This window comes from Pleurodeles waltl, chromosome 7 (assembly GCF_031143425.1).
Source record: "Pleurodeles waltl isolate 20211129_DDA chromosome 7, aPleWal1.hap1.20221129, whole genome shotgun sequence".
Taxonomy (NCBI): Eukaryota; Metazoa; Chordata; class Amphibia; order Caudata; family Salamandridae; genus Pleurodeles; species Pleurodeles waltl.
In genome coordinates, this window is record NC_090446.1 from 895,830,337 (window position 1) to 895,851,152 (window position 20,816).

Here is a 20,816-nt window from a genome sequence, read left to right on the forward strand (position 1 = left end):
AACTATAACGCATGCCCTAAGGTAACTATAAATCGCTCACTATGCACTACTAATTACACAACATTCATAACATCTTTTATAACATCATTTAACTTTAACATTTGCTGTAAAATTATTAATGACGGAGTCACAAGTTTTAGTTACTTTAGGGCACGAGTTATAGTTACTTGAAATGCCTCTAACAGGTACATTTCTGTGGATTTGTACGTTTAAAATGTGAGTCTAATTATAACATCCCTGTAACCTTTGTTTTTTTGAGTGTATATGAATATATATATATATATATATATATATATATATATACATATATATATATATGTATATATATATATATATATATATATATAAATATATATATATATGTAGATATATAAATATATGTAGATATATATATATATATATTTATGTATATATATATATTTGTTTTTGCCACTTTATTGTCTGTTTGGATTTACACCACTGTCCTTGTAGATAAACGGATGAAGGTTGGGGGTTAGGAGGGGCTGGTGAATAGATGCCAGCTCAATCCAGGCTGCAGGATGGCCTGCTCCATGGTCCATGGACTGACGCAGACCTTATGGAGCCATCCACCTATCCACACATAAATCTTTAGTCATTGTCTGATGCAGGACATTGCCTTTCCACTTTAGATGAGTGGCAACTAGCCACCAGGACTGAGATCTACAAATACAGGAGTCGCTGGGATCAGCACCATGGGAGCAGACGTACAGTGTCGAAAAAAGGTGTGGTAGGCAACGTCACAAGACCACCCGTGAATGTGACGCAATTTCGTTTTGAGATTTCAACCATTCTCTGAAATATGCCAAGTGCATCTCGAAAAGGGAGGAGAGGATTTAGCTTGATCAAACGCCTGCAGCGTACGAAGCACCTTCTGTGGGGAAAGAAGCTTCTGTGAATAAAGCTGCTGGGGTCACTTAACTTTGATATATTTTGACTGCTTAAATAGCTAGGGACTGAATCATTTGACTAACTTCTTCGATGTTTTTTCTGCCTTGGAAAGAGGAGCATACCTATTTATCCAGGTAGTGAAACACCTGAATACCATCTGTCGAGTTGCGAAGCACATGAGTTGCACCTCTTTTTCTCTACCAGAATGTAACCTCCCTAGCAAGCTATTTGTGACTGGTCAGTTAGTGACAGCATAAATCAGACTAATAGGATACATCCTATTTAAGTAATATGCAGCTGATGCCTACTGCTCAATGTGCAAATCCACAGTGTCCCTCAACTCACCCTACTTCCCTGCACCATGTGGTGAAACCGAGTCTACTGAATTGCTGATATTCCTGTTACCACAAACAGATGCTCGAGGCCATGTTTTCTAGACTGCAGGGACACTCATTTCTCTCTGTTCCCCTATGTACTGCCTATATTGCTATTGTTGCTCTTGAAGGGTACCTGCCCCATGAGATATTCCGTACATCCTTGGGTAAGTTCATTTGATGTTGTGAAGATTTGCATTTAGTCTACATTATATGGCTCTTCGCTAAAGGCTAGAACTAGCATCCAGCACAGATTGCACCACTTCTGCCATAATCAATTCAAGATAAACAAACATTGGCAAAGCCAATATGTCTCAGCAATCTGAGAGCTATTGGCGTTGTAAATAACAATGTGTTTTAGCCATGTGTTATGGAGTAGGGCGGATGTATGTGGTGTGGAATTATGGGGGTTGTATTGGAATGATTTGTTGTGGAATTGTGTGGCATGGAATTGTGTGGTGTTGAGTGGACTTATGTGTAGTGGACTTTTGTGGCATAGTATGCAGTGGAAATATGTGTATAGTAAATATGTGGTATTGAGTGTACTGGAATTATGTGGAGTGGAATTGTGTGCTATAGAGTGACATTATGGTGAGTGGTATTGTGTGTTGTGGAGTGGCACATAGTGGAGTTGAATTATGTGCTGAGGTGTTGAATTGTGTGGCATGATGTGACATTGTGTGGTGTGGATTGGATGTATGTGGTGTGGTGTGTTGTGGAATTATGTTGTGGAGTGGAATTATATGGTTTGGTGTGGAATTATGTGGTGTGGAATGGAAATGTGTGGAGTTGAATAGTGTGGGGTGGAACCATGTGGCGTTTAGTGAGATTATGTTGAGTGGAATTATGTGGTATGGTGGGGAGTATATTTATGTGTATTGTTCCTATGTGGCATAGAGTGGATTTATGTGGGGTGTATTGATGTGGTATTGAGCAGAGTGTGTTTGTGAGGAGTTAAATTATGTGGCGTTGAGTGGTATTATGTAGAGTGCAATTATGTTGTGTGGTGTACAATTTTGTGGTGCTATGTGGAATTATGTGCCATGGTGTGGAGTGGAAATATGTGACATGGGGTGGAGTGGTATATGGTGTGGAATTATGTGGCATGTTGCAAAGCTTAGCTTTGTGAAGTGTAATTATGTGTTTTGGAATTGAGTGGATATATCTGGAGTGTAAATATGCAGCGTGAAGTGTAATTATGTGGATTGGAGCGGAATTATGTGTAGTGGAATTATCTGGAGTTGAATTGTGTTGTTTGGAGTGTAATTATATGGCTTGGAGTGAAGTGGAATTATGTAACGTGGAGTGGTATTATGTGAAGTGGAATTATGTGGCATGGAGCGGAGTGGAAATGTTTGGAGTTTAGTTTATTGGTTTGTAATTATGTGGCATGGAGTGGAAAGATGTGGCATGGAAGTGTGTATAGTTAAATTGTGTGGCGTGTAAATATGAGATGTGTGAATGTATTGCGTGTAGTGGAATTATGCAGCGTGGATTTGTGTGTTGTGGCATTGTGTGGTGTCTCTTCTAGCCAAGACCTAAAAAGAGAAAATCTGAACCCACAGAAGGAACCTGACGTCCTTGTGAAAGGTTAAGTCTGCAATCGCCAGATGTAGTTAATAGTAGTGTGCACATTGTTTCATAATGTACATTTTCTATGCATTTATGATCTAGCAACCTGCTACCAAACGAAAGCGTTCATTTGCGTAGTGCTAAAGCAAGTTATGTCTCTAGGGAGGGACAGCTACCTACTGGAGTAGTATGGAGGTGTAATTGTGAATAGACAATCACTGTTTCTTTTATGTTATGTTTGATACATGTACATATGTTGCTTTTTCGTCCACTAGTCTGGCCTAGTACAAATAACCTGCTGATTCCTGACTCAAGGCCAACCTCGTTCATTTGGTTATTTTTAATAACTCAATCTACTATAAATTAGATACAGAGTATTTTCACTTAACTAACTATGACTGCTGGAACCAAATAAAACCGCAGACACTTTCCAAGCGTTCATATTATAACTGTTTCTTTCGATAAAATTTTGCTTGTTGCTTGAACGGATCCTTTTTTCACACAAACTTTGGGGCATATTTTAACTTTTTGATGTAAAACTGAGCTAACGCACTTTAGCATCAAAACATTTAGCGCCGGCTTGCGCCATTCTACAGCGCCAGCTGGGCGCCATATCTAAGGAATGGCGTAAGCGGGCACTAAGCTTGGCCTAGCATCAAAATAAAAGATGCTAGCCGGGTGGAGGTGGTGGTAGAGGAGATGGAGGTTGAGCGTCAAACAATGACGCTAGGCTGGTTGGAGGCAAAAAAATGCCGCTAACCAGCCTAGCGTCATTTCCTGGCGCACAACCATCCATAACACATGACTCCTGTCTTGTAAAAGACCAAGCAGGTCTAAGGTCAGCACAGCAGCAGCAGTACATTGGTGGTTCCTGATGAGTCCTTCCAGCATTCTGTGTCCAGTTCCAAGAATGTCTCTCCCCGTTGTGGGGAAAACTCCCCTGTACTTATACTCAGTGTTTTACAATGGAAGGGGAAAGGAGGTTCCAACCAGTTACAACTGGTTCTGGGAGTGCCCCCTCTCTCCTCCTGCACAGGCTCCAAACATCAGTTGGGGTAAACGACCCTATTGTGTGAGGCCAGGGCACAGCTTTACAAATGCAGGTGTGCCCCGCCTCTCTCTTCACTCAGCCCAGGAAGACTATTCAGCATGCAGATGCACCACTGTGACACCTCCACCCTCCCTGTGTACACGCTGTCTGAAAAGTATGCACAAAGCCCCAACTGTCACTCTGCCCAGACGTGGATTGGAGTCAAGCTGCAAAACACCAGAGTCATAAGCACAGATAAATGCGTACTTTCTAGAAATGGCATTTCTGTAATAGTAATACAAAATACACCTACACCAGTAATCTGCATTTCTTACCACCATTACAACCATACCAAACATGCCTACGCTACCCCTCATAAATCAGAGAATACCCCCTACACATACGGCAGGGCATTTCTAATGCAATCCTATGAGAAGGCAGCACTCACAGCAGTAAGACACCAAGTTAGGCTATTAGGCACTACCAGGACAGGCCACGCAACCTGGCACATGTCCTGCCTTTTACATACATAACACCCTGCCCATAGGGCTAGCTAGGGTCTACCTTAGGGGTGAATTACATGTAGTAAAAGGGGAGTTCTGGGCCTGGCAAGTAAATTTAGATGCCAGGTCCCTGTGGCAGAAAACTGCACACACAAGCCCTGCGCTAGCAGGCCTGAGACAGGTTTGAAAGGCTACTTCAGTGGGTGGTGCAAGCAGCGCTGCAGGCCCACTAGTAGCATTTAATTTACAGGCCCTGGGTATAGAGATACCACTGTACAAGGACTTATAGGTAAATTAAATATGCCAATTAGGTATAAGCCAATCATACCAACTTTAGATGGGAGAGCACCTGCACTTTAGCACTGGTCAGCAGTGATAAAGTGCTCAAAGTCCTAGAGCCAACAGTAAGAGGTCAGAAAAAATGGAAGGAGGCAAAAAGTCAGGGGATGAACCTGCCACAAGGGCCAGGTCCAACACAGGGCTATCAAGCTTCCCATGGTTTAGAAGCTCATTCATTCAAGGTTTTTGCTTTACATACTGGTATTTATAGTCCTACTTATACCATTATAACTCCAGGACTACTAGTCCCAGAATGCAAAGCAAAAACTCTGTACTGGATGAGCTATTCAGGCTACAACCTGGTAAACCTGAGATGGTGTGGTGTATTGCCAGCCAACACAGGACACATCTATGTGTGTTCTAAACTTCCAATGGGCCTGTTTCTATGTGTTGTCAAAGAACAGTGCATATCTCGGAAGAAGCTACTATGATCCCATCCTCCTTTCACCCTGATGGATACAACGTTTCTCCATGAGATGCAAAATATTATGTATCGGATGCTCCACAAAGAAATCAACCGCATTTATTTTCATTTAAGATTTGAACACGTGGATAATTAATTCACATGAATAACTTACCCGTGAGGCAGTTCCTTTTTTCCTGAAGGATGATGTCCCAAGGACGCTGCTCAGACAAGCCAAGGCACCAGTATGGCGTTACATGAATTAACCAATGGTGATCTGCCTGTGGGGAGGGACTACAATATACTCGGACACCAGACATATACCATGTGCAAGTTACACAAACAACAACTGTTACACATATTCTGAACGGAGTTTAAAGTTCCCTCATAGTTATATCCCGGTGTGTACATCATGCCTTAATTGTCTCGCTTATGAATAGCATACAAGAAAGATTACCGTGCTAGATCTGATTGGTAAACAAACAAATGTTGAAGTGAATATTGTCCAGACGAAAAACTAAGTGGTGCATCAGCATGCTTGGTGTTGGGAGAAGTCACTCCTTTGTAGTAGGCACTTGACTTCCATTGGCTGGAGACAACGTAATGCCAGTGAAGTAGCGCTGCTCTTGCCTTACCCCACTTCCGTGTACTGTGTTCACCCTCCGCTCCAGCACAGCATGTGGTTAGCTTTTCTTCTAAATCACTCTTAATATTCCCTCCTATTGACTGTCTGCTTGCAGCCATCTTAGTGGCAGTTAAACCGCTTACGTCCCACACAAATGCACATTGACAAACTCATCTGCATATCTTTTTGGACTCTGAAATTATGTTGGAAAGAGCTGTAGACAGTGTAATAGCTTTGAAAAGATGGGTACTGATGTATCTGATGGGTACATTCCCTTGGTTTGCCTCCGGCAAAGGAGTAACAGATGTTGGACCAAACCTCACGCCCTAGGAGGATGAACAACCCTGGGCACCAATTGAAGATTTTAAATCCTGACTAAAAGTGTCACTCTGTTGGTGAATCCACTGTTGCTTGGGTGGTGAATAGGCCTCACTCGTCATTCTGTGCAGTCCCCCTGCGTGTGCTTGTCTTCACCATTGGCACCAGCCTGACCATTTGTGTGAGTGCTTCTCGTCATAGCAATCCTCTGTCCGACATACTGGGACTAAGAGCACCCAGCACAGGAGATGAACTCAAAAGCCCCTGTTCGTTCACCAGCTGACATGGTCTAGTAACCTCTATGTAGAATCTGTGTCAGCGCTCCTGAGGTCATGTAAACAAAGGAATAAAATGTGCCTAAATTAGTCATAAAATGAGGGATAGTGGAGGGATAGTGTACTAGGTCCCTGCTCTCTGGAGTGGTAAAGATGGGAAGGGACATGACACATGCATACCGTGGACAAATGGGGGGACAGAATAACAGAGTGACATGGAAGGCAGCAAATGGCAAGTCTACAGGTGGGCTTAAGCCCTCAAAGCAGATACAGCATGTCTTGTTTTGAGACAGCACATGCGCGTCGTCTAGAACCGAGGCCTCAACATGTAAAACCTGGTTTGTTTTGAAGTGGCTACCATAAAAAAAGATTACCCCAATACAGTCCATGGTTGGACAAGAATCCCTGTCAAGCTCTCCCTTACAGGATAATATACAGGACCTCCTGGTTTTGTATACAGTGCACTCCACACTATTCCTTTTCGGTCTATTTGACAGAGGGATCCAGGGAAATTTATGTCAGGTTCCCAGTGCACGTGACACTGTCTCACTGCTCCAAGACACACAATGCACCAGTTAAAATCTGTAGAAGTTTCCAAGACTTCAAGTCCCAAACTGCAAAGTAAAATACGTTTGCTCTTTTTACCTTGTTCACATAGAAAAAAACAACAAGAATTAGCAGGTATACCACCGTTTTTTCAGAACCAGTTGCCCTCTCTTGAATAAGCATGTTTTTCCCTTAACTTGGAAGTGTCCTTTACTCTTCTCTTTGTGTTACACTGATACTGATCCTTTTCCCCCTAGTTTCTACAAACAGGTCTCCTCATTCAGGTATAATTCTACTCCACACTTCCTTCTCCTATAGCTTTCCTGTACTTGAACATCTCTATGGTCCACCAACAGATGTCCGTACTGCCTGTCCTGAGAAAGACCCACATACCCAGTCCTAGGGTCAAAACATGCAGCATAGATGTTCAGGAGGAGGACCACTGCACATACAATCTTTTGGATTTAAAGCAAAACCCATCAACTCTGTATGCCACTATTTTCTCTCTCTCTCTAATGCCCGTTCGTTGATTGACTAAACTGACAAAAAAGTCCAGTTCGCAAGGTGAGCAAGCAAACACAGGGATTTCTTGATCATACAGAGATTAAAATATATATGGACTTGGTGAAGACTAGCCAACAGGCAAATAGTGCTTGTTTTCCTCATACATTCATAAAGACATGTCTAAACATGAGATTCACTCGCCATAGTACTAGCGGCCTTTTTAGAGAAAATAATGATATGGTAATTGAGAAGATTACCCTTTGCCCACTGTGCATCTGAATTTAACATTATTGCTTATCTTCAAAGAATATTTAGAATGGCTTATGTAGATCTTGAAGCCTAGACACACCTACATACCAGGATACAACAGTTATTCTTCGACATACATTATGAAACCTGCCTCAGTGTGCACACACATACATCCCTGCAGTTAGCCCTTCCCATGCTGACCCTTAAAGTGATGTTTCATGTGCTTTGACCAAGCCCTACCAGCAGTGATACCCTATATTGCATCCTGTAAACAGCATAGCAGATTAATATGACTTTATAGCGTGACATGGGAAGCAGCATTGTGTTGCCCTCTCCTTTAATATTGCCCTTTATGTGATGTGTTTGATTGGATAACCAATATACCTTGAGCTACATTTAAGTGTGTTGTGACCTAAAGTAAATGGCACCACACATATTTTGATGAAAGAGTGAACTTGTTGCAGTCTTACTAAACACAGGTGGTGTATATTTACTAAGATTTTATGCCGTGTTTGTGTCACAAAAGTGATGCAAATTGACATAAAATCTTTTCTTACCTACTTTTCAGGCAAGAAAATTTTGTGCTGAAAAGTACACTAAAGGTAACACAAAGCAGTGTGAAGCACTACGTTGTGTTACTTAATGTTAAAGGGGGCGTGACATGGGTGGTACATGGGCATTCCCATGCAACCATCCATAATTTTTTACGCCAAACCCCACCTGCTAACATTAGTAGACAGGGTTTAGCGTCAAAAATCAAAGCAGCTGAAAACAAGGCATCAAAAGGAGAAATGTTTTAATTTCTCCTTTCTTTTTCAACTTTGCATGCCTGCTGCTCCGTGGAGCACACATACGACGTAGGAAAAGTTTTAAAGTGTGTTGATGCATAGTATTTTGCACTGGAAGTGTATCCTTTCAGTACAAAACCTATGCTAGACTTATGCACACACCCTAGCACTGTGGCACTAAGGTGAGTGTGTGGTGTTCTGCAGCTAAAATTAGCACCAGCGCTAGGGAGAGGGGAGGAGAGAGCTATATTTCCATAAATATTTTGCCCTCCTGCTCTCTCCTTCACACGCAGCACAGCACAGATTGTTTGGCTGCTGTGCTGCGTGAGAATCTAGTAAATCTGTGCCAGGTGTATTATGAATTAGAGGTGATCTGGGGCAGGCAGCTGCAAGATCACCTATGTTTATCCAAATACTGGGCAGACTGCTGTTCTTTCATATGCGCACATGATGCAGTAGTCTTCAAACTTTGTCATACTGAGCCACCCTTAAACTTTAGAATCGGGGGGATGGAGAACGGGAAAGAGTTACTAAATCTTCAGCATATGTGAGTTCCATGAAGGCAAAAGTCATAGTCAGGTCTTCATCAAAACCAAATCTAGACCTCCTTTGAAAAAGAGTCTTCCTTATGTTTCTCTATAAAGTCATATTCTGGACACAGTAAATTTCAATTCCAACACAATTTACAAAAGCCCTGTACTGACTTTCTCTACAAAGCACCATTCAGACACCACCTGCAAAGCCCTACTCAGGGTACATTCTAAAGAGCACCACTCAGAAATATTCTACAGCAGTGGTTCCCAACCTGTGGTCCGGGGACCCCTGGGGGTCCGTGAAGCCTTCTCAGGGGGCCCGCGACTGCTCAGAAAATGAAACAATATTAACAGTTTAGGTCCCCAATGACTCATTGGGGGTCCCCGTATTCCAATAATGATTTAGTGGGGGTCCCCGGGTTCCAGTAATGATAAAATGGGGGTCGACAGAAGTCAAAAGTTTGGGAGCCACTGTTCTACACGACACAGGTTAGGGCCAATCTTCAAAACTCAGAACCACACATCCCATGAAAAGCTCCACATAAAATCCCCACTGAGGTGTCCTCTCTGGAGCTATAACCAGCCTCTATCCTTCAACTGTCAGGTATTGACTGGCTGGACTTCCTTCATTTGAATGGAAGCATACCAGCACTGCCCAGCATTGGTGCAATACTTTTAACAGTGGAGTACCACAATTCTCAGTAGAGAACAGTTACTCTGGGGTACGGCATACCTGCACTTTTATATTTCTATTTCAATCGCTGTCAGTCCTAAAATCCCATTCTTGAATTCCAAACCAGCATCCTACCTCTCCAAGTCCTAGCCAGTCTCTTCCCTGAAAGCTGTGGCCAGTGCTTCTCTTCAAGGCTACCCTGAACCCCAGTAAAACACAGACATAGAGGGTTACCAACATGTCCTGACCACTACACACATTAGCAAAACAGCCCAAAAGGGGTATTTTACCCCCTTACCAGTACATATTTTAAATAGTATATATAAGAAGAAAGCAGTTTAAAATGTGTTCCAGAGCTCCCTTATTCACCCATGACTTAGAAATAAAGACAGAAAAGCCAATATGAAAATGAATACAAGAGATTTTATATAAAGTTATTTTTCAAGTGGCATATCCACGTCTTTGCAAAATCTTAAAGCATATGGCCAGTGTTTTACTGTGGGATGGATGGCAACTCAAGCCACATCAAAGCCCTCAAACCCCACCCAAACTTCAGATTTTTTTACATATTGGCATGATCCCACTAATTTTACACTGCTTTATATGTTTACTGTAATTCAGCTTAAAAAAAAAAATAGTCTGCAGACATAAAAAAAATGGGAAATCCTTTCTCAGCATAGTGCGTCTTCCTACCTTGATTTTGTTTTTTTAAAAGATACTGTACACAGCGAAAACAAGCAAACTACAATACAAGCCCTACTGTCTTTTAAAAGTCAAGAACGACACAGCGGTAAGAATGTTACACAAAATCCACATAAAACTATGGCTACATTTCAGCGTTGTAGGACTAGGGTCCGACCGGTTTTCTATCAGCACCACCGAAACACAACGAAGGGAACACATGTATCATGCCAAGTGAACACACTGCCCATATAATCATGTGCCCGTTGACCTGTCGACAAATAGACACTACATATACATAATCCTAACAAATGCGTCTTATTTAGGAAGCAAAGAGCTGGAAATCAAAAAAGCTGATTTTGACGCTTTGAAAAACTTTTTCTGTCTCCCCCGATCCCTCTCTCCTCAACGTGTATTGTGGGCCAGAAGAGTAAAATGTGTGTGTGCGGAAGAAATTGTCGGAGCTCCTTCTAACAGACTTCTAGCAGATGGCGGTGTCGATTTACAAGTGTGATATTCATCACCATTTGGGATTGATGGGATGAGAGAAAATGTCTCCAGGATCCCCGAATTACTGCAGAAAACATATGTCAACAACAGCATCAGATGGGAGTGTGGGAGGAGATGCTTGGGGAACAGTTAGGGACCTGGCACCCTGCCCTTGCTACCAAGGTGGCCTTGCGTTGAATGAAAACAGGATTGGGTTTACCATTCTTCTGACACTGTTAGGTTCATACCAGGTTAGATTTTGCACTTATGACACACAGTTCTGAGTTCTGTGTGGTTGTGCCTTGAACGTTGAATGCAGTTTAGTTTCTCACACAGCTATGGCATTACATGCAAAATGAACAGGGCATGGCATGTGCCTTTTAGAAATAAAGTATTATTTACCCGCCTTCATTTGTTTAAAACATAACTAAGGCTCGTTGCTTTAATATTTTTAACAGTTCACCTTTGTATTTCTACATGTCTATTTTGTGGTCCTCCTTTAAATACTGATCCAATTTATTTTATATTTGGAGAATAAAGGTAGTGGTAAAATGGTGTAGGTCCACATTTATTTAACTGATAAACAGACTTTGATGCCTATTGTGTTTTAGCAAATTAAGCAGCCAAATACATCAAAACACTACATGTGAATGTTCACATTATACTATAAATGTACGTCAACACATGACTGTATTGCAGGTAATCTCATCCTGATTTCTAATGCCAATGCTGTCTATCTGCTCAGCTGTTGGCCAGGAATTCATGAAAGGCAACAGGAAGAGTCACTCACAAGAAACCAAATTTCCCTATTGTTCACTTACAAAAATAAATATAGTCAGAAAACACGGTGTTTTCTGGCTGTATTTATGTGCAAAAATCAGTAAAAGCAGAAAACTGGGAGAATTATTGACAACATCCCCTTGATATCTTTTCTTAAAATACTGAAGTGCAACTGCAACCCGTTGGCCACTTACATTCTCCGATAAACTCTCTTAAAACCCCATTGCACTGTGGGAAATTGTGCTTGAAGTGAGAATGGTGGAGTTGTGGCAGGGTTACCATGACGCACGTGAGAATGTACTGGAAACCTGAGGCATGTGACAAAGTGTTAGATGCAGGGGCATCTGTGTGCTTTCTGCCATTATATTTCTCTGTGTCCAATTCCTTTTGTGACCAAAATATGCAAGATGCAGTTTATACTGAAATATGTCCCAGAAGAATGAGGCTCCTGATGTCTTGGTTCGTGTACCAAGCTCTTCTTCAAACAGCCTTAATGCTGAGATTGATAGTGGAAAGAGAAATACTAAACTGAATAACCAAGAGGCCAACTGAAGTAACATAGTCAAATTGCAATATTACTGAGACGGTTTAGACAGAACCGTCCAGCGGAGAGTAAAGTGACTCACCAGATACTTCAATCATGAAGCAAATCGCAACTAAACCAAAGCGCCCCAACCTAATTATCACTCTTATGGTCAAATTTAAAAGCCCTAGTACCTTCTTATGCCACATTAGCATCATTTTTTATGCTAATGTGGCTCAACATGGCAAAAACATTGACGCCGTATTTACAAAGTGGTGCAATGCATGCATTTTGCAATTTTGTGACCCCTTGTGCCACATTATGCCTGCGCCAGACATGATGTATTCAAAGTGGGTGTTCCAGCAATAAGGGGCCCGCAAAAACAGCACAATGAAATCTACAAAATTTAATTGCACCATTTTCGGCAACATTTTCAACGCTTGCTCAAATCTGGTGTTAAAAGGATGCACCCATTGAAATCAATGGGCCTCAATGTACTTTGCGCCACTAGCATAAACATTTTTGATGCTAGTGGCCTAACGTGCACCATGATGTGCCGTAATAAATACAGGGCACCCATGGTGTCGTTAGGTGGCGTGGGGGGGGGCACAAGAAACTGGCGCTTCAGTACTATTGTGCCAGATTGTTGTAAATCTGGGCCTTAGTACTTATGTGATTTCACCAAACAATACCTTTAGTGAAGTGACTTAACCAAATAGCTCACTATTTACGTGGATTAACCAAAACGCTCCAATATGGAATCCTGTGACCAAACAGCCCTAACAGTCCAGTGACTCCAAAAAGCAACTGACCTGAAACAATTTTTAAACATTACTGAGACTGAGATCAAATGCCCAGCTCATATCCACTGACCCCAACACCACAGTCACATAACTAGGCACTTTACAGAGGTGATGTACAATAAGCCAGAGGCATTAAGTTCCCTGACCTATGAGATCCACCAAAAGCAATCAGCCGCACAAAGCAGGCACCCTTGCAGCATGGTGATTTGGCATCATGAGTATTAAAAAGTCTTAAGAAAAACCCATGTTCTGAACTAATTTTATCAATGAGGTACAGTTCTTAAGTGGGTTAACAATTATAATGTTGAAGTGATTTAATGGAATAGTCTTGTAATCTAATCGGTCCCCTAGATAAACAAGTAGGCACATGGGTCCCTTTCTCGTTGCGCCACTGCATTCAAGCTAGCCTGGCTGATGAGGGATGATACCCCGAAACCTGTTCAGGATGCTTGTTTCCAGTCCAGAGAAGACCTGGCTTGGCAATTCAGGCTGGACTGTCCCCATGTGGAACAGGGTCAAGACTGATTTGCATATGGCTGGGTCTAAACTGGTGTGATGTGGCAAGCAAAATAATGATGGATTAAATCCAAGTCTGTGACTGGGGGTGAGTGTTTGACAAGTTTCAACACTGTCCATCATTTTATTTTGTGATGACCTATTGGCATTGCCAAAGCTTCCTTGGCAGTTCTGTTCAGCATCAAAAGAAAAAAATGCTTCTTGACAATGCCATACAGCTGTGGCAAAAAGTGAAAAAACCTGCAATGATACATATATGAGCCTATGCCATCAAGAATGGGCACATATACATCATTACTCTGTGCATGATTGCACACATTTATTAAAGCAGTGGCTATTTCGTGTTTCTTTAATTATTTGTTTCAAGATGACGGGCAATAATGATTTTGAAAAAACAAATGTAAGCAGTGGGGCATTTTTTATAGAAATCAGTGGCTCAGCAGCAAATTACAATTTCTGGGCCCTCTAAAAAGAGTTATGGGGGTTAAAATTAAATAGCAACACCACTGGGGGGAGCAGCGAAGGACCTAGGTTTGGGAATGGATTTAAAATTAAGGAAATTACAAAAGTGAAGAAATTTAGTGCGTAGGCATGCAATACATTGATTATACGGGGGTGCCGGATGGGTGGGAGAAGCAACAGACATGCTAGGAGGGAAGGGAAGAGCAACACAGATAATGCAAGATGGGGGAAATTCAGGGGGAAGGAGACAATGAGGGAGACAGCAGTGAGTGATGAAAGAGAAAGAAACACTTTCACATAGTCAGTAGGTTTCATCCTTGGGACATGCTCCCTTTGCCAAAATGTATCGCACACTGATGTTGTGCAACATGGCTAAAGAAATCAAACAAAAATACGGTGTTATGATGCAGTATCTATGCCAGTTTTTAGGAGTGCCACCATACAAGTGTGCATCTATAAAATGATGAAAACACTTTTTTTAAAATTTACTGATAGATCAGAGCTGGGTTGGGGGTGTGCAGAGAGATATAGGGATATAATTCCAGATCATTGGTGCATGGATGGAGAATACCTTTTGTCTTGTTTTTTGCTCTTCTTTATCACCCTCCTGAAGGTGTCCAGGCTGTGGGTGTGGAGGGAGCCCCTGGATATTGTAAGCTTGACATCCAAGAAAGCAGGGGTGCTGGCTGCCAAGAGAAGACTATGGAGTTCTGTCAGGGTGGGATGATGTAGTCATATTTCTCCAAGCCCTAATGGGGCATGGTGAAGCATGTAAAATGTCCTTAAGGGGTGGTAAGTTTGGATTAAAAATCAAATATAGTTTCCCAGATATCCAGTGTAAAAAAAGCTGAGAAGCACAGATGATTTTTTAGCAAGAAATACATAAAAAGAAACACATCAGTTGACATTAGCTAGAGTCCTATTGAAGGTGTCACTCAAGTCGCTTCAAAATCAAGCAACGGAATCCAGTGAAATAACTTTGAGTTCTGACACATTTACATTTTAATTTAAAATGTCATAAAGCACGGGCTATACCTAGGACAAGGGCAGCAGAGTGCTGCACAAACAAAGCATTATTATTTAGGCTTTTCCCCGACAGTAGTTAGCATTCTGGCTTTTTTATCCCAAACTTACATTGTTAAAAGTGAATCTAATGAAAGGTAATATGTAGGTTAAATTATTTTTATTGGAATGGGCTACAAGATTCCCTGCCAACCCCTTCTAAAGCCTTTAAAAGTTCTAATACTAATAGTGTCCACTTACAATTAGATGGTGCCAAAGTACATCTGTCCCCTCTCATGGGCCTCACAGTGATTGATCATGGCTGTGAGGGCAAAGGGAGGAATGGGAACTCCATAAAAAGGCATTGTGCACAAATCACCTGCAGGAGACTCAGAGAAGCATAGCTAAGGTCTGTGCGAGTGGTGTTTGCAGGGAAGTCTGGAGAGCGTTCCTTAAGCCTTGGGAGATGTGCCTTATAATGTGGTTCTCACTACTGCACCACTGTGCTATGAGATATGCATCTTTGTTTGCAGCAGTAGCAGCAGATGTGACAAGACAGGAGCAATCTTGTAGGTGAGACAATCTTGTACACTTTCCATAGAGGGGTTGAAGGAGCACTGGAATGCTGGCTTCAGGAGGTCTAGTAGCTCTTCAGTTATGGTAGAGAATGCAATCGACTTTTTGTAGTGCTAGGGGAGTTAGAGTGGTGCTCTTTAGTGAAGTTTTTATCTTGGCAGTAAAACCAATTTTAAGAATATTCCCCCGAACATCTCGTCTTATGGCGCACCTTTAAAAGTAGCTTTACAATTTGAGCTACTCCAAACTTAATTAAAAAAAAAATAATTTGCAAAAGTGCACATTATAATATTGAGCTATTTCATTTGTTCTTTTATTCTCGGTCTAAGCAGCTATGCACTTCCATGTAGTCCCCAGCAAACCCAATTTGAACTCAGGTTTCTAAGTGCAGGGCAATACGTGATAGACCTTCTGTCCTGTGTGGAATACCCAGAAGATGGTATATACTATAGTGCACATACTGTTACCTCAACAGTTGAGCCCTGCTTAATAAACACCAAATAAATATGCATAACTTTTGAGCTTATGCCCAGCTAATCCTCAGCCATTTTCATACTGAGATGTTATTTCACATCACCAGGTTCAGAAAGCACTACTAGAGCATGCATATGTCAGTTAAACACTGTATAAATGTGCCTTACATAATAAAGAACAATCCAGCATAATCCATGAGCGCCCTTTACAAGTGATACAGGAAAATAATTTTGGCTTGGAAACAGATATTGTCTTAAGATGCTAGCAAGTCCTCCTCCTCCCAGTAGCTCAGTGAACAGAGTCTGGTTACTGATTAAACGTCAGCACAGGCCTGTTAGGTACCCTCTGGCTACTTATACACACGGTGGGGGTGGATGTGAGTTCTTGTGCTGTTGGGGAGGTTGATGCCCCCTCCCCTGGACCTTGCAGCCATGGTGCAGCACTGCAAGGCCTAATGGAGTAGGCATCCTCTGTTCAGCCTCGCAGCGATACATCATGACTGAGCCATAATGTGGGGCATTTAAGCTTGCTGGAATGGCTGCACATATGAAGACTGTTTCTTAAGTGCATTTCAAATTACATCTTCAGATGTGCATCAAGTACTTGCCCTTAACGCCCTTGTACGTTTGCATCATTCAAGTAGCTGATGTGTATCCATCAAGAACTTTCAACCTCACTTTTCTGGGATACTGGGATAGAATTGGACCCTGCTCCTTTCCTCCATATTGACTCTTTCTTTCTCTTTCCATCCATCCATAGATACGTTCTCTCTCTCTCCGTCGTTCCACTCTCTCTCCTGTTGCTCTCCCTGTGCCTGCTGAAATTAACCCCAGGGATCTGAAGAAAGTAACAGTGGAGACTGCAGTGGCTCTGGGTTATCAAAAAGTGGCCTGATGAAATAAAGTGAAGCCCGTGCAACCTAGAACCATCCAATCCATCCATTAATCCATTTGCTGCTCCTAGTGACACCGTTGCTTTTGTGGCCTGCCCTGGTGCAGAGCATTTCGGGCAAACATATACAAGATTATAAAGTGCCTACGAATGGTAGATAAGTAAAACTAAAAGTAGTATAATGTAAAAGGGTGTGCGCTAAAAAGGTAGAACTCTCACACAGACACAGGAAATCACATTATTATGTCCATTCACACTAATAAGCTATTGCATCTGACTTGGTAGATCACATATCAAAAATGATTATAAAATTGCACGTGCCACCAACCAAGCTGTCTCCAGGTGCTGAATAATGGGTGTCATCATTTCAATCAGTGGTACTCATTCTATCAACTTGGGAAAGATGAAAGGCTGAGTCATCCAGGCTGAGGTAAAAACCTATGATATCCATATTTTAAGATACTAGCTCAGCTCGCAACTCATTCTTATCGTTTGATAGCCTTTTTCCTTTATGGTGTGACCTTTCTGTGAACAATGGGAGTTTAGCTCTCCTTATTAATTTATTGGCGTACTTACCTCTCTAGGCAGTAGTACTGCAATCTGCAGTGGAAATTCACAGTCTATGAACCAGCTATGTCAAATGCAATGCATCTCATGTTAGACTAAAACAGTCTAAGTTATTTTACAGCATCCCAGCCAAACCCACATGCAGTCATGCAAATGCACGGAGTTTGACAGAGCAGCATCTAAGCATATGCACATGGCCAACAGGGTATGTGTGAGGATTATGACATGATTACTTTAGGGCTCCCTCTGCTACTACTGTTGAGGGGTGATCTGGCTAACGCCCCTGCTAGTTTTTGCACAGTAATGTGAATTGCCGAAATTCACACTGACTGTAGAGATGGGCTGCTTTAATGTGTGGGTGGAATTGTGGATGGCATTTTTAAACACTTGTACCAGCAAAGCATGCAGCTCCTTACTTCTCCTGCTGTCTAGACTCTATGCATCTGCTAACACAAACCATAGCCCCCGAGAGCCCTATTGTCTATGACCTCCATCCCCTAGGCTGTTTTTCCAAGTGACATGCTGTTCAGCTGGTCCAAACAAACAAAGGGTTATCACTTGATGAAAAAAGAAAAATATAAATTATCCTCAAATTTATTTGCCAGATTTATCAGTCTATCTGTGGTCCACTTAGCTTGAAGTTTTGAAACTTTAGCATAACTCGAAGAGTGAAAGAATATATTCACGGTATAGCACTTATATTTTTGTCTAGATGTGAATGCTTACAGTATAAAGTTTTCATCCAAAGTAGTTGTTAACTTGCAGGATATCTGTCCTGCTGCACTAGTCAGTATTCTAACCTGCAGAAGTTGTACCATACAAAAAGAGGCACAACCCACTATTTCAAATAATGTGTATCAACATTGCTTTATTTCCTTTGTGAATAGGGCACCATTTCCATATTCATCAATAACAGGCAATACTCTACACAGTTTACCCTGTTCCACATACATGTTAGTGGATATATCTGCAATTTTCACACTAGGGAAAGTATAGACCATTCATTACTAAAGGCACAATCTAAATCGTGAATCATCAAACTATAGGACCATATACATGCTCACTGGTAAATCAGCCCTGTTAGCCAATGTCACTTACATCCTAAGAATGGGAAACCCATCTTAAAAAGGTTAACAAAACTACATGCCCTAGAATGCAGAGTGCTATTGGTTGAAAAAAGCAGTATTTTCTTGTGTCACCCACAGGCTTTGGGCCAAGCAGAAGCTGTGCTTTCAAACCAGGCCAAACATACTTGATTTTTCACTACACAAAACGTCACACATAAGCGCACTGAAAACATGGAGATATCATACATAGAGAGATTGAAAACATGGCAGCTAACTATCCTAGGCCTCTCAGCCATTCTGTAGGTCTGCGAGGACCAGAAGGGGAGGCCCTCCCTCGCTGCATGTGACGGCCCGGGTCCAGTGCTGAGAGCCCCTAGGGAAGTTCACACTTCTCCTGGACCTCGCAACACAATGCCATGACTGTGATGCAAAGGGTTCAAGTCTCTGCCTCCCTTTCGTCTCACAGCCATGGTATACTGAAGCAACCTCAAGGGTAGGGTGCCTACCCATGGGCCTTGCAGCCATTGTGTAGTGCTGTGAGGCCTAGGGGAGGAGAACTCTCCCTTAGGCCTTGCAGTGATGGTGACCAAGACAATAAGAGGCACCCTCATGCACAGGAAAGATAGTGTGTCTTCTATTTTCTCCACCCCAACCCTGACATTCTGTGCATGCTGTTAATCGTCACCCCACCTCCCCAGAAAATCTTCTTTGCCATTTAAATTGTGAGGTGCGAGGCCAAGACACCTTGCTGCCAAATAGTGAATGAATGGGGGAGGGGCACAAGAGGAGCACACAGCATGGACAGAAACAAATGTGAGAAGCGGGGCTCCATGTGGATATGGTGAAAGCGGGGCCATGGACAGCTACCCACACTGCACATGCCTACCTGCAGCCCTGCTCTCAAGGCCCCAGATCATTGTTTTGGCTATCACAGGACCATCTTGCTGGGACATCTAGAGGTGGTAGTGTTCAGGGCTCAGAGATAGATACTCTGACAACCACAGGACCTGCTTGATCAAAGATTATCATTGTAAGTGAGATTCTCTTTGGATAAATGAGGACCCTGTTGGCCAGGGAATTTCAATAAGTCAGTATCAGAGGCTCATGTAGACCCACTCTGGCTACCACATTGTCCTCTTGACCAGGGGGCATTGATGTGCCAGTTTTGAGACTTCGCAGATACACACTTTAGCTACTGCAGGACCTGCTTGACTGGGTAGTATAAAGGCGCTCATCAAGATCCACTTTGTTTCCGTCATGGCTGTTAATGAGGGGGCGGCAACTGAAGTGCCTATATTTACGTCTCACAGACAGACATACTAACTCCCCAAGTGCCCGTCTAACTACGGGATATTGATGTTCTGGTATTTAGCTGCTGCTGCCCTCTTGTCAGATAAACAAGACTATTATGGGAGTGAGGTATAGCAGCCATATTAGCCAAATTTGGTTTAGGTTGACTGTTGCAGGCCATGTTAAGAAGCCTCTCTATGTAATACAATCTTATGAGATTTTTAATGGGCCACCAGAGCAAATTCCTAGAAGAAATAAGAAAGCAACTTAATCGTTTTTTTACATTTTGAGGAAAGTAAATCTTTCCAATATATAATGTGATGTTATCTAAAAAGTACTGCAAAATGTCCATTGTTGTAGTATATTTAAGGATCCTAACAGCAATTTTAGGGGCATTCTGTCTGCGTCGAATGTACGTCAAACACTTTGACACACATTCAGCGCAAACCTTGCCCCATATTTAAACTTTGACGCCCGCGGATGTCAAAATCCTGCCGTGTGTGTCATTTTTTGGCTTAAACGACCATGCGTCGTATTTATGCTTCCGGGCAAAAATGCCACACGACTGGAAGCCGGAGCCGGAAAATGACGCACAGCCCGATTTGCATCAAAAATTAACGCCTGGGTCAGGGCAGGCGTTAAAATGGGGCAAACACACCTGTATTTAATCAGAACACACAGAAGCAACAGCAGAGCAGCAAAAGGGAGACATGGAGGTGCTTCTCATCCAGCGTGCACGCAGACGCAGAGCCCAGCAACAACATCAGCAGGGACCCCAAAGGCAGAGCAGAAGGCAGGAGAGAATATTCCACACCAGAACAACCCTTCATGGCCTCAGGGAACATGACATCATCCAGAAGTACAGGTTGAACTGGCAGGCCATTCAGCAGCTGCTGCACAACATAGAGCCACAGTTGGACCCACCTTGCTGAAACCCCGCACCATCCCAACAGAAACCAAGCTGCTAGCTGTACTTCACATGCTGGCAAGTGGCTCCTTTCAAAGCACTGGCGCCCTGGTTGCCGGAGTATCACAGCCATCATTTTCTGCCTTC